A 13603-nucleotide genomic window follows, 5' to 3' on the forward strand; every position below is an offset into this window, starting at 1 on the left:
TGAACGGTTTCAAGCCGCACCTAAGGAAAGCCACTTTGTGGCGGTCAAGCGAATCTTTCGATATTTGGCTCATACCCCAAACTTTGGCTTATGGTACCCAAGAGGAGCAAACTTCAAGCTTGTAGGTTATTTGGACTCCGATTGGGCGGGAGACAAAGTGGATAGGAAGTCCACTTCCGGAGGGTGCCAATTTCTTGGTTGCTCTTTGGTAAGTTGGTCTTCTAAAAAGCAAAGTTGTGTGTCTCTCTCGTCCACCGAAGCGGAGTATGTGGCGGCCGGGAGTTGTTGTGCACAACTCTTATGGATGAGGCAAACTTTAAAGGATTACGGTGTCATTTGTGACAAAGTGCCTCTTTGGTGTGACAATGAAAGTGCCATCAAGATTTCTCTCAACCCGGTGCAACACTTCAAGACGAAGCATATTGAGATTCGGTATCACTTCATACGGGATCATATTAGGCGAGGGGAGATCGAGCTCAACTATGTCAACACTCATGATAACCTTGCAGATATTTTCACGAAGCCATTGGATGAAGCAAGATTTCTCGAGTTAAGGCATGAGCTAAATATCATTGATTCGAGCAATGTGGTTTGAACCTTTGCACACCCCTCACATTCATCATGCATTCTTGTCTAGGTGTAGGCATGGACTTAGGGGGAGTGTTGTTCTCTCAATGAACTCTTCCTCCCCCCATAATGCATAAACTAATCTCACTCTTTCACATTAGCCATTTTTTATGGTACTTGTGCTTCAAAGACGAGTTTTGGTCATGGGCCCAAGGATAATTCTTCGCGGTGCCATACCAATTGACTCAAACATAGGTGGCCTCGGCCACCGCCCTCTCGTGTAGAGGTGTGTGGTTCTTGTTCTCGTGCTGGTGCTCTTGTTGCTTTGTGTTGGTTTTCTCTTCTTGCCGTCGTTTCCCTTCTTTTCTTTTTGTGCCATAGGTGTTGAGTCTTGTTTTGAGTTGCGCTGGGCGGTACTACCGTTGTGAAGGCGCGGTACTACTGCTGGAGCGGTACTACCGCCCATCACCACGGTACTACCGCTGAGGGGCGGGGCCAGGGGGTTAAGTCGTGGGCAGGGGTGGTTTCCTCCCCCCATACCCATTTGCTTCGTCCCCTCGTTCCTCTTCCTCTCTCTCCAACGCCATCTCGCCGCCGGAGGGCTCCGGCGGCCCTCCGTCTCCGGACCGTTCCTCTCCATTTCCTTCGGTGGAGTCGATCCCCACCTCGTCCTCTTGCCATGGATGCCGGTATTGCCCCCGTTCCTCTTCTCTTCTTGTCTAGTTTTCAGATCTCGCGTTTTAGGGGCAATAGTGGTTGCATCTCTAGATTTTTGGCCAAATCTAGGCTTGAGTAGGTTGGAGAAGGCAACTAGACTCTTTGGATTGCTGTTTGGTAGGTTTATTTTTGAATTTGGCATCCCCGGTAGTGCCGGATCTGACCACGGCAATAGGTATCCTCCGTGCCCCGTCTCGGGCGGTACTACCGCCCATCTGGCGCGGTACTACCGCTGGAGCGGTACTGCCGCTGTGGAGGCACGGTACTACCGCTGGTGCGGTACTGCCGCTGTGCAGGCACGGTACTACCGCCGGATGCCCAGTTCCATAGTTTCCTACCACATGTTGATCCATATTTGTTGTGTTTATTTGGTTTTGATCGTTCCTTCTAGTTATTTCGTGTGTCCGTGTGTTTGGTTCCAGGTGATGAACATCCTGAGCAGCAAGTCCGCCGTGTCAACCCCGGGCGTTCAACGTCAAAGCGGTATCGCTCATTTGAGGCTGCAGGTGGTTCTTCCAGTGCTCCACCGCCGCCAGTGGGTGCTTCCTCAAGTGCTAATCCTCCTCTCAAGAAGAAGACTGCCAACAGGCCGAAGCCAAGTGGCAAGAAGGTGACTAAGATGACTAGCAAGGAATTCTGGGACAGGCGTCGCCGCAACCCATATGAGGAAGACCAAGAATCCAACCTTGTCAATCGCCCGTTCTGGAACCGGTTTCAGTATGCCACCTACTTTGACGTGATCAAGGCTAAGAAGAATCTCTTTGTTAATGTTCATTCCATCAACACGGATGCTATGGAGAAGGACCCTGAGTACTTTGGTGATGCCCTTCAGATGTGCTCTCAGTTGAACATTCTCAGGATCATGCAGTTCAACAAGGACTTTGATGCAGATTTGCTGGCTCAGTTCTTTGCCACTGTCCACCTAGGAACTGATGAAGACAGGACTCTGACTTGGATGACTAATGGGAAGTTGCTAGCTGTCAAGTGGAAGGCCTTCATGGGGTTGCTTGAGTTGGAAGATCAAGGGCTCGAGACTCCAGTCGGATTTCGTCCTCACAACAATGTCACCTCCACTCACAAGCAAGCCCTCTGGCCCTACTATACTCGGAAGGTCAACCCTGAGACCAGGAAGGAAACCTATGAGTTGTCTGCCTATCTGGACATCCTTCACCGTATCTTCCGCGAGACTCTCTTCCCTCGTATCGGGAATCTGGACGTGGTACACTCTTATCTCGTGGACATGCTTATCTTCTGCCAGCGTGAGAAGGAAGCAAACACTGGCAAGTCCCTGGACATCTCTCATGTTATGTGGTCTGAACTTCTTGCTGCTATTTCTGAGCGCAAGTGCCCGATTTATGGTCCGTTCATTATGTTGCTCACTGAGAAGGCCTGGAGACGTACCTATCCTGAGGAGCAGCTGGAAACTGGAGAGTTGGTTTCTCATGAGATCAAGCGTCTGAGGAAGAAGGATAATTGGGGCATTCCTAGATCTGGAGTTCCATCTTCTGCTGCTGCCATGGAGACCGAGGGCGAGACTGATGCCGATGATGACGATGAGGATTATGTGCCTTCTGGGACAGAGCCTTCTGCGGCAGAGCCCTCTTGGGCAAAGAAGCTCAAACACAAGATGAAGAAGCTGTTCTGCATGGAGTCTCACGGTCAGTACATGACTCATGTGGCTGAGAAGAAGGCAAGGGGACGTCACAAGGAGCTTATGCGTCAGTTAGGTGCGACAGTCACCAGCGGTTCTGAGGGTCAGATCACTGAGGAGGAGGAGTGGATCCAGCAGCACTGTCCGTGGACCGATTCAGATGCCGAGCAGTTTCCGGCCGAGGACGGCGGTGCAGATGATCACGCAGAGTCCTGATGTTCGAGATCCTCAGCATGCTCTCACCTGGAGCCGTAGGTTAGCTCTTTGCCCCTTTTTGGTGTCTCGGTGCCAAAGGGAGAGAGAGTTTAGGGATTTGCGTTGTTGTGTTGCGAGTGTGTCTTTGTCTTTGTGCTTTCGTTGTGTTTGCTACCTTGTGCTTTGTTTGGTTTTGTGTTCAGTGAGACCTTAGTTCCAGTCATATGGTGTGAGACATATGCTACCTTATCCTTATCATATCTTTATCTATGTCTCTAGTCATTTGGTATCTCATGAGTTGCATGCTTATTATGTTATATATCCTGCTCTCTTGAATCTCGCTTAGGTTGTTGGTCTCTAAAATATAGGGGGAGTGTTGATCCTAGTATGTGTGTCGTGCAGTCCAAAGCACTTATCTTGATGGCACACATCTAGGGGGAGCCCGTCTATATTTTAGAGATTTGGGGTTTGCTTATGTCCTTTGTCTTTTCCCGTTTGTGCAAATCCCGTATTGTCATCAATCCACCAAAAAGGGGGAGATTGTAAGGGCATATTTATCCCTAAGATGTTTTGGTGATTGATGACAATGCTTTTGCGGACTAATCGTGTGCATTGAGTGTTTTCAGAGATTCATCCTTTTGGCACGAGACGATTCCCTCCCCTCGGAGCTTGAAGCGAAGACGGTGTAGTCCTTTCGAATTAGTTTGGTGGACTAGTTTCATAGGGATCACCGTACTATCAAGAGGGGTCCGCTTTGGAAAGGCTAGGGCGGAATCATCACGTACACTTCCTTTGCCCCCCTCCAAGCCTTTCCGCTTCTATGATGGGCTCGTACCCCCTCTCAGTGTGCCCTCTCTGGTCCCAGCGGTAGTACCGCGGGCCGGAGCGGTAGTACCTCTTGGGTGCTACAAGCGGTAGTACCGCTCTAGAGCGGTAGCACCGCTGGTAGCCCCCAGCCGTAGTACCGCTGCGGTCTCGTGCAAGTACCGCCTCGATTCGAGGGGTCTTTTTTCGTGTCGGGTTTTACGGTACTTGCCGCGGCAGTGGGGTCCGTAGTACCGCTCGTATGCGGTAGTACCGCCCTGACCACCGCGGTAGTACCGCTCTGGGCCCAGCGGTAGTACCGCTGCCTCCTGCGGTAGTACCGCTCTCTGCGGGGCTAGTGTGGGGGGTAACGGTTGGATTGTTCCCCCCACTATATAAGGAGGTCTTCTTCCCCAAAGTTGACTCACCTCTTCCCCCAAAAGCTCCATTGTTGCTCCAAGCTCCATTTTTGCCCGATCTCTCTCCCTAGCCAATCAAACTTGTTGATTTGCTCGGGATTGGTTGAGAAGGCCCCGATCTACACTTCCACCAAGAGAAATTTGATTCCCCCCACTTATCCCTAGCGGATCTTGTTACTCTTGGGTGTTTGAGCACCCTAGACGGTCGAGGTCACTGCAGAGCCATAGTCCATTGTGGTGAAGCTTTGTGGTGTCGTTGGGAGCCTCCAATTAAGTTGTGGAGATTGCCCCAACCTTGTTTGTAAAGGTCCGGTCGCCGCCTTCAAGGGCACCAATAGTGGAATCACGGCATCTCGCATTGTGTGAGGGCGTGAGGAGAATACGGTGGCCCTAGTGGCTTCTTGGGGAGCATTGTGCCTCCACACCGCTCCAACGGAGACGTACTTCCCCTCAAAAGGAAGGAACTTCGGTAACACATCCTCGTCTTCACCGGCTCCACTCTTGGTTATCTCGTCCCTTTACTTTCGCTAGTTTACTCGTGTTATATCTCTTATTTGCTTGCATGCTTGTTGTCATTGCATGATATAGGTTGCTCACTTAGTTGCATATCTAGTCAACCTATTTTGATGCAAAGTTTAATTTGGTAAAGAAAAGCTAAAAATTGTTAGTTGCCTATTCACCCCCCCTCTAGTCAACTATATCGATCCTTTCACTATGGTTTAGATTTAGATGCTGGTTTTCAGTAATGAAAATCGGAAGGGGAAACCCTTCTTTGATTAAAAAAAACTACTACCTCCATTCTGGTTTACTAGTCCCCATCGTACTTTGGGTCAAAGTTTGTCCACGAATTTTACTTGTAAAATGTGAATGGAAAACGAGATTTTGTTATACCCAAACAAAAAAGGACTGGAGGGAGTGATTGCTCTGACACGGACGCGACCTCTCATAGCGCAGGCATTGAATCGGCGCGCCGGCCAAGAGGGCCGCACTCGCTGCAGGCCCGGCTGAGCACGCCTCCTCGCCGCGTGCAACCAGCTTAAGACTGCCCCGCCTGCCTTCATTGAATCCGCGCGTGTGCCGGCAACACGTCCTTCCGCGAGCCGGCAGGCATTTTAGAACACAAAAAATGACTAAAATATAATTAATTTACGCATGGTCTTGACTTGTTGTGCTCGCACTGGTAGCAGGAACTAGTAGAGGATTTTCTTTATTTATAACTCTCCTCACATTTTTTTTGGCTTTGAAGTGAATCATGGTTGTGGACATTATGTATGAATGTGCAGATATCTGTGAACATGAATTTGATGTGGAAGTTGAACTTGGAATGTCGGGCTTGCGCGTGAACTATACCATGTCCAATGCTTCGTCTGTTATTGTTTGAAAAGTAATTGCTGTTATTACATGACCCGGAAAAAACATTTTGTGCCACATCAGTAGATGCACGGACATCACAACAGGCATGCTGACTGGATAAACATTTGAACCTAGCTATTATGAAGGAAATTTTGTATTGACAACAGTTTTAGATAGCAGGAGACGCCTAGCCTGCTCTGCCTCTGCTAGCTTATTTCTGGCTTCTTCCATATCTTCTTTGGCTTGGGTGAAGAGAGCATGTGATTGCTCTTTTCGCTTCTTCAGGAACTCAGCTACATTCTCAAGGGCTGCTGCACGCTTTCTTTCAGCCTTTACTAATGCCACGAGGACACGAACAGCTGACGACTCCACCTGGCTTGTGTGTAATCCAGCATCATCTGGGAATTTGCACCTTGTGTCTAATCCAGCATCATTAGGGAACTGGCACCTTGTGTGTAATCCAGCCTCATTTTGGAAACATGATCTCGAGGTTGACCATACTTCCCTCCTCGCAGGAACTGCATCCTGACATGAAGTTACTTCTTTTTTAGATCAATACTCAGAGCAACCTAGATCCATTTAGTAGAAGCCAGATAAACAGAACTCGGAGAAGTGAATTCAAAAAGGAAAAATAAAATAAAAACAGACTACAAGGTGAGAACACCCACTTCCTACATCAAGCTAAAAACGAAAGCATTAGTCGATATCCATCTAGCCCCTACATGGCAGTGGGATGAAAAAGAAAAGTCGAAGACATAAGAACCTAAGTTGGTCTAGCAGAAGAAATGGTGGAGAAAACATGAGTTCACAGGTGGACTTAAAGATATGGTATGAATTATATGAAAAGAAAGTGTGACGTTTGAAGAACTCATGATGAATAACGGTATTAAGCAAATCGGTGGTTAAAAAATCATATAATAAACATCCTTTGAGTATATTTTATCATTGTTTATGTTTTACAATATTCCTCTTAAATGCGAGCCTTTGCACATAACATTCGCCTTCTCGCAACAACAATGGATCACTAGGGTTTAGCAGCACTCGTAAGAGGATTTAGTACTATCAAATACTCCCTCCGTCCCAAAATAAGTGTCTCAACTTTGTACTAACTTTAGTACAAAGTTGTACCAACATTGAGACACTTATTTTGGGACGGTGGGAGTAATATATTGTGCTAACCATTGGCATGAGAAGCTAATGTTTCATTATCATTATCATTGTACTAACACTGGAATGGGAGGTGTTTAGTATTTATTCTTCCTAAAGCAGCATGTGTATTGCATTGACTACACAAATTTCTAGCAAAGTAATTCAAGATATTTATAAGATCCCACAAGTGTTTCCCATTTTAGGACAAGCAGTATTCCAGAAAGTATTTGCATTGATCCAGTGTGTTCCCCTTATCAATTGTGATGAGGTTCCAACACAAGGACTCATGGGTTGAAGATAACCCATGTGATTTTCAGCGGTGAGGATTTTGGAGGGTTCCACAACCTTGGGAGTAACAGGTACAACTATTTTTATACTAACTTGTGTCCCCAATCCATAACTATAGATGGAAAACAACTAAGATCAGGAAAATAACTATTTGGTGATAAAGCCAACAAGCGCACACGAGATATCCACCATATGATATTGCTCCCCGGCAACAGCGCCAGAAAAGAGCTTGATATTCTCCAAGTACAAGGAATTGTCGTAGCACTTTCCAAAGGTGGATGTGATAAGTATGGAGTGTGGAACTGACTAGGAGCTGAAGGTAGGATTAATATTTTGTCAGGTCCTATCTGCCACTGGTACAACCCCACGTACACTAAACTTTTGCTTTACATAGGAAATGAACTATAACCACGTTGTAGGTACAAAAGGATAGCTTTTCAAGATAATAGATAACTAGAAAATAAAGGTAGGTGTTGTTTAAGTAAAAGTACAATAAAATAAAGATATCGATGGTGAAAAAGCAGTGATAGGATGTGCGAAATTGTCCCTAGGCATTTGGCTAAATTACAAGACTAATCGTCATCATTGCAGTTTGATATGTGGGAGAGGCCTCTGTTGACATATAGTTCGTACCTGGAATCATACATGCTTATGATTAGAATTACTAGCAAGCATCTGCAAATACTAACACGTTCATTAAAGTAAACTCAATCATAGCATTAAGATATGTATTGGTCCCATTCATCCCATATGCATCATGACGAAAACAATAACTCAACAATACATACATGTGTCTTGAATATATAATAAACATCCTAGAAGATCCATCCATGGTAAAGAAAAGTATAATAGAAAATTATCAAATCTCGTGAGAATTTTTCACCTATCTCCTATTCCCATAATATGAGCCCATGCAAACTTTTGCATTTTTTTCAACCATATTGGTTGATTCCTAGTTTTTGGATGACCTAAAAGTAGCAAATCAAATCTAAAAAACCTAGGAAGTTGAAATTATTTCCAATATGTAATTTAATTCATGTAGAAAAAGTGACTCCAACTCGCTTTGTCAGGCGTCGGATGTAGCTGCTTCTGCAGAGTGTCAGGAGATCTGGGCTGCTGTTGCTCACTGACTTGAACCGAGGTAAGTTAACTTGATTTTCCTGTATTTCATGGTCGAAACAGAGAAGAACTTAAGGGACACAAGAGGGAAAACATGAAAAACTTTGGCAAGATGTACATGCTTGTGTTGATCAGTGCTTTATATTTACATGGAGATGAATGAATTGGATATTTGGTTCAAATAGGATGGATATCTCTAAGCATATTGCCACTAGGAAAAATTCATCCTTCCAAACGAGTTTTACTTGATTAAAATTGGAGGTTAAGATAGCTTTTTTTCACTGGTATTAGACTTATGTTTTACTTAGAAAGTCTAGTTGCCTATCTCTCAAAAAAAAGAAAAATGAACCTAATTAGTCTGATGTAAATTTTCTGCTACACTTGTGCACAGAACTGGTTCACCTGGCCTGTTACTGAGGAAAGAGATGGCATTTTTAAGAGATGGTGTTTTGGATTAAGGATGACATTTTTTATTTATTAAGAGATTGCATTTTTTATTTTAAAGAGATGAAAATTTTATATTAAGAGATGACATTTTTCTTTTAAAGAGATGAGATTTTAATATTAAGAAATGGTAATTATTATTATTAAAATATGTCTTCCTTTAGGTACATAGCATTTTTTTCTTTATTTTTACAAGAAAAAGATACATATTGTTTCGTCCACGACATTTAGAAAAAACTAGTAAACTGGGCCCTATGGGCCAATGGGGGTTCGCCCTGGTGAACAATCGATGGGAGCAGCTCGCCCGAGCGACAAATTCAGTGCCTCCCTCCCTGGCGATTGAATTCCGGATATATGTGACCATTATCTATTACATGGTAGAAGAAAAAAGATCCATTTATGTAACCGAGTACTAGTAAAGTAAAAGATAGTACACTGTATATAGTCAAAATTCCAAAAAATGAAATTGTTTGCAGAAACGAAACAAAGAAATGCAAGAAAACATATTTCACATAAAATAAATAAATGATGTGGACCAAAAACTGGGGAAAATGAAAAATATAAAGAGAACCAGAAAAATGGATGACAGATAAAATAATGTGGATACGAACCCATTCACACGCAGGCCCATCAAACTCTGGTCCAATCCACCAAAAGAACGACAACCCATTCACTCCGGCAATCCATCGTTGTCTCAAAAAAAACAATTGCAATCCATCGAAAGCATCTGCGCCGCCGCCGCCGCCGCCGTCCGCCGTGGCCGCCGCTCCTGCGCCATGCTCCGGCTCCGGGAGTGCGTCGTTTCCCGTCTCCTCTCTTCGCCCTCCAACTCTGCCACCTCCCCACTCTGCCGCCTCCTCTCGGCCACCGCGTCGGCCCCCATTTCCCCGAATCCCAGTGGCTTCGCCGTGGAGGAGTACCTCGTCGCCACCTGCGGCCTCACCCGGGCCCAAGCCATCAAGGCCTCCCCGAAGCTCGCCCACCTCAAGTCGCCCGCCAATCCCGACGCCGTGCTCGCCTTCCTCTCCGGCCTCGGCCTCTCCGGCGCCGCCGCCGCCGCCACCGTCGCCAAAGACCTCTGCGCCAAAGTGGACAAAACCCTGGCCTCTAAGGTCGCCGGGCTTACCGGCATAGGCCTCTCGCGCCCTGAGATCGCCCGCCTCGTCTCCCTCGGCCCCGAGTGCTTCCGCTCCAGACACATCGTCTCCAAGCTGCAGTACTACCATCCCCTCTTCGGCTCCTTCCACAACTTCCTCCGGGCGTACGAGCGCTCCTCCTATCTTCTCTCGCGGGGCCTTGATAAGATGATCAAGCCCAACGTTGCGTACCTGCACGAGTGCGGGCTAGCTGCTTGTGATATTGTCAAGCTGGTCATGTACAGGCGGGGGATCCTGACCACCAACCTGGGGCGCCTCCGGGCGATGGTTGCATGCGCCGAAGGTATAGGCGTGCCCCGTGGCTCTGGGATGTTCAGACAAGCGCTGTATGCTGTCGCATTCCAAAGCGAGGAGAAGATTGCCGTCAAAGTGGACTACTTGAAGACCACGCTCAGGTGGTCTGCTGCTGAGGTGGGCATCGCTGTGTCTAAGGCTCCGATGCTGCTGAGGAGGTCAAAGGACACGCTGCAGAGCAAGTCCGAGTTCCTGGTATCTGAGGTGGGGTTGGAACCAACGCTCATTGCTCATCGCCCGATAGTACTCACTTACAGCCTGGAGGGCCGGCTCAGGCCCCGGCACTACGTTCTAAAGTTTGTCAAGGCAAATGGGTTGCTAGATCGTGATCAGAGCTACATCTGCGCGGTCGGTTTGACGGAGAATGTTTTCGTGAAGAAGTTCGTGCGCCCTCACATCGAAGCTGCGCCGCACCTTGCTGAAGACTACGCGGCTGCCTGCCGAGGAGAAGTACCCACTAGGTTCATATTTGATTGAACCAGGACCCTGCTGTTAAAATGTGTAACTGTGTATGGCACAGCAAAGTTTACATTCTGTGCAGTAAACTGGTTAGTCCCTTTCCTGTGTTGTTCGCCAAAACAGACAGACGCTTGTTATCTTCTCTAAAATGGCAGTTCGGTCTTCAGTGATTAGATTATGATTTTTTGTATGCTTATTATGCCTTTTGGTTTCTTTCACCTTATGTATTCTTAATGATGGATTATCTTTGTTCCCAAGTCCTGTAGGCTGTAGATGGCCCTACTTTCGCTGGGTTTTTTTCTTCCAAATTTGATAAAGTAACCTGCTAAAGCATGACCAACAGATTAGTCTAAACCATTAACATCTGTCATTTATTGTGAAACTAAGCTAGTGAAGATGGCATGAATCGGTCTTGTCAGAGTCTACTATTCAGTGCTTGCATATGCGATTTTACAGCTGTTCACAAAACTGCATCTATCTTTTCACAACAAAATGGTCGATGAACTGTAGATTCAGAAAATCAGTTTGCCATAGTTCAAAACTATCTGCCTTGTGTGACTCAAATCAAAGTTGTTCGATATCATGAAATAAGCAACATGCTTTTTGTCAAACCATATTCTAAATTTGCAATTTGCAAACTGGATTTTTGTTTCTCAGGCTCTGTCTTTTCAATTTTCATCAGGACTTAGGGCCATAATTAATAGAAGGTGCAATCTCTATTTTATCAATAATTTCCTTTACCACACCCGCGTCTGTATGGCATGAGTTCTTATGGTTTCAGAGCACTCTGTCTGGGCTTAACTAATTCTGTTGAAAAATCACTTCCTTATTATCCTAAAATACATTGGTGATTACTGAAGTTCAAGAGAAACATACCTTTTATTGTTTCCGGATGATGTGGCAAAGCCCTTCATGGGGTTCAAGAGAAACATGCAACATATGTGGTGCCTTATGTAAGCTAAGCTGGGCGTAATTATTCTCTAGGTATTCCATTACACTTTCTTAATATGATATTGATACAGCCATGATGGCTCCTCTGTTCCCTTTGTCGGTTTCGCATACACTAGTTGCCCACTAGCTTCTTAGCAGCAGTTTAGCGTCGTTTGCAGTTATATATGCCTGTGAGCTGCAGCAACCATCGTGTCCCACAAATTGTTTCTATGCAATGCTAATTCCTTTATCGCTCAATTTTTGGGGTACTCGGCTTTTTATTTCAGACCTACATTCAGTCAGCCATCCATTAGCAGTTTAGTACTGTGAAGCACCTAGATTGTTTGTCGACATCTCATTTACTTACAGAAGATGGAAATTATCCATGTGCCTCCACATACTTTGTCTTGCATAATTTTGTTGGCTTCTATAAATGGTCTTGCTGGCGCACCAATGCCTGATTAATTGTATTGGTTTCTGTTCAAGTGCCATAATGCAATCTTCTGTCTTTGATTGTAAACTCCTTTAGTTGCATGGTTCAGTGAAACAGGATTAGGTTTGCCCCTACAAAAAAAGGAAAAATCAGTGGAAAAGTAGAATGCACATCACTGTAGGAAGCCTGCTGCTGAAGAGACTATCCAGGGACATCTGTATCTGCTGCAGAGTCATGTTCAGGGTTTTGCTGCAAACATTCAAATATGGATGGATATGAGAAGCTGACTATATTATGTTTGGTGTCCCTATTCTTTAGTGGCATGGCTTAAAAGTTATCTGCCTTAACTCAAGAGAAAGTTGTTCGATATCATGAAATAAGTCATATGCTTTTGTCAAAGCATATTTTAAATTTGCAAGCTAGATTTTTGTTCTGCTGTTTTCTCATGCTTTGGCTTTTAAAACTTAATTGTGACTTAGGGCGATAGTAAGGTGCAATCTCAGCCATTTTTTCATATGCTTCAGCTTAGACTCTTCAGAGACAGAGCCAGAGCCAGAGCTATTTTATCAATATTTCCTTTACCACACCAGCATATGTATGACATGAGTTCTTATGTTTTCAGAGCATCGGGACTGAGCTTAAATAATTCTGTTGAAAAATCACTTATCACTTTCTTCTCTTAAAATAGATCAGTGATTACTGGAGTTTAAGAGAAAAGTTCTTTTGTGCCTTCATGGGATTCTTGGGAAACATGCTACATATGTTGCGCCTTCTGTAAGCTAAGCTGGGATATTGAAGTAATTTTGCTTTAGGTATTCCTTTATATTTTCTTTATATGATGTTGATCTAGCCATGATGGCTTCTCTGTAGTGTTTGGTTTTCTTAAACAAAATTCCTTGTCCTGACAAAATAGTAGACGTGTGTGTGAGATTCCTTCATCGGTTTCACAAACATTACTTGCCCAGTAGCTTCTCATCAGTGGCTTAGCTTTACTTGCGGCTATATGCTCGCAAGCTGCAACAACCATCATGCTCCGCAAAATTGTTTCTATGCAATGCTAATTTTATTTTTGTTGCCCATTTTGAGAGTACTCATGTGATGACATTTTTTGTGCATCAACTTTTGAGTTTCTGTTGTGAGAACTAGAGTTTTATTTGTGGATATTGTTGCACACTTAAATATCCATTCTGTCTCACAATTGTGATATGAAGAAAAACCTTGGAGAGCTGCACATGAACAGCGGCTGGCCTTACATTGCGTGTGCTAAGACGGGTCCTCCCCGAGCATCTGGAGGGAGTACTTTGAAAAATGAAGACAAAGTCAGAAACTGTGTCAGGCAGTTAGTTAACTAATCCATTGAGGTTAACTTGAATCTCTATGTAAATAGAATATGTGGTGCAATGATAAAAAACACGATCAGCGAAGATAATCGTGGCAAAATTTGATAATTTTGGTAGATTGTGGGCTTTATAGTTAAAATTACGCAGCTCATGAATGAAGGTGCGGGTCGTAAAGGACTTGTATCGCCATTCAATCTCGCTGACCATGTCACTATATAATTCCTCGAGTTCCATTCTTGATATCATCAACCACCATTATGTCCAATGGCGGAGCTATGTGTTGT

Source organism: Triticum aestivum, chromosome 6D, assembly GCF_018294505.1.
Source record: "Triticum aestivum cultivar Chinese Spring chromosome 6D, IWGSC CS RefSeq v2.1, whole genome shotgun sequence".
Taxonomy (NCBI): domain Eukaryota; kingdom Viridiplantae; phylum Streptophyta; class Magnoliopsida; order Poales; family Poaceae; genus Triticum; species Triticum aestivum.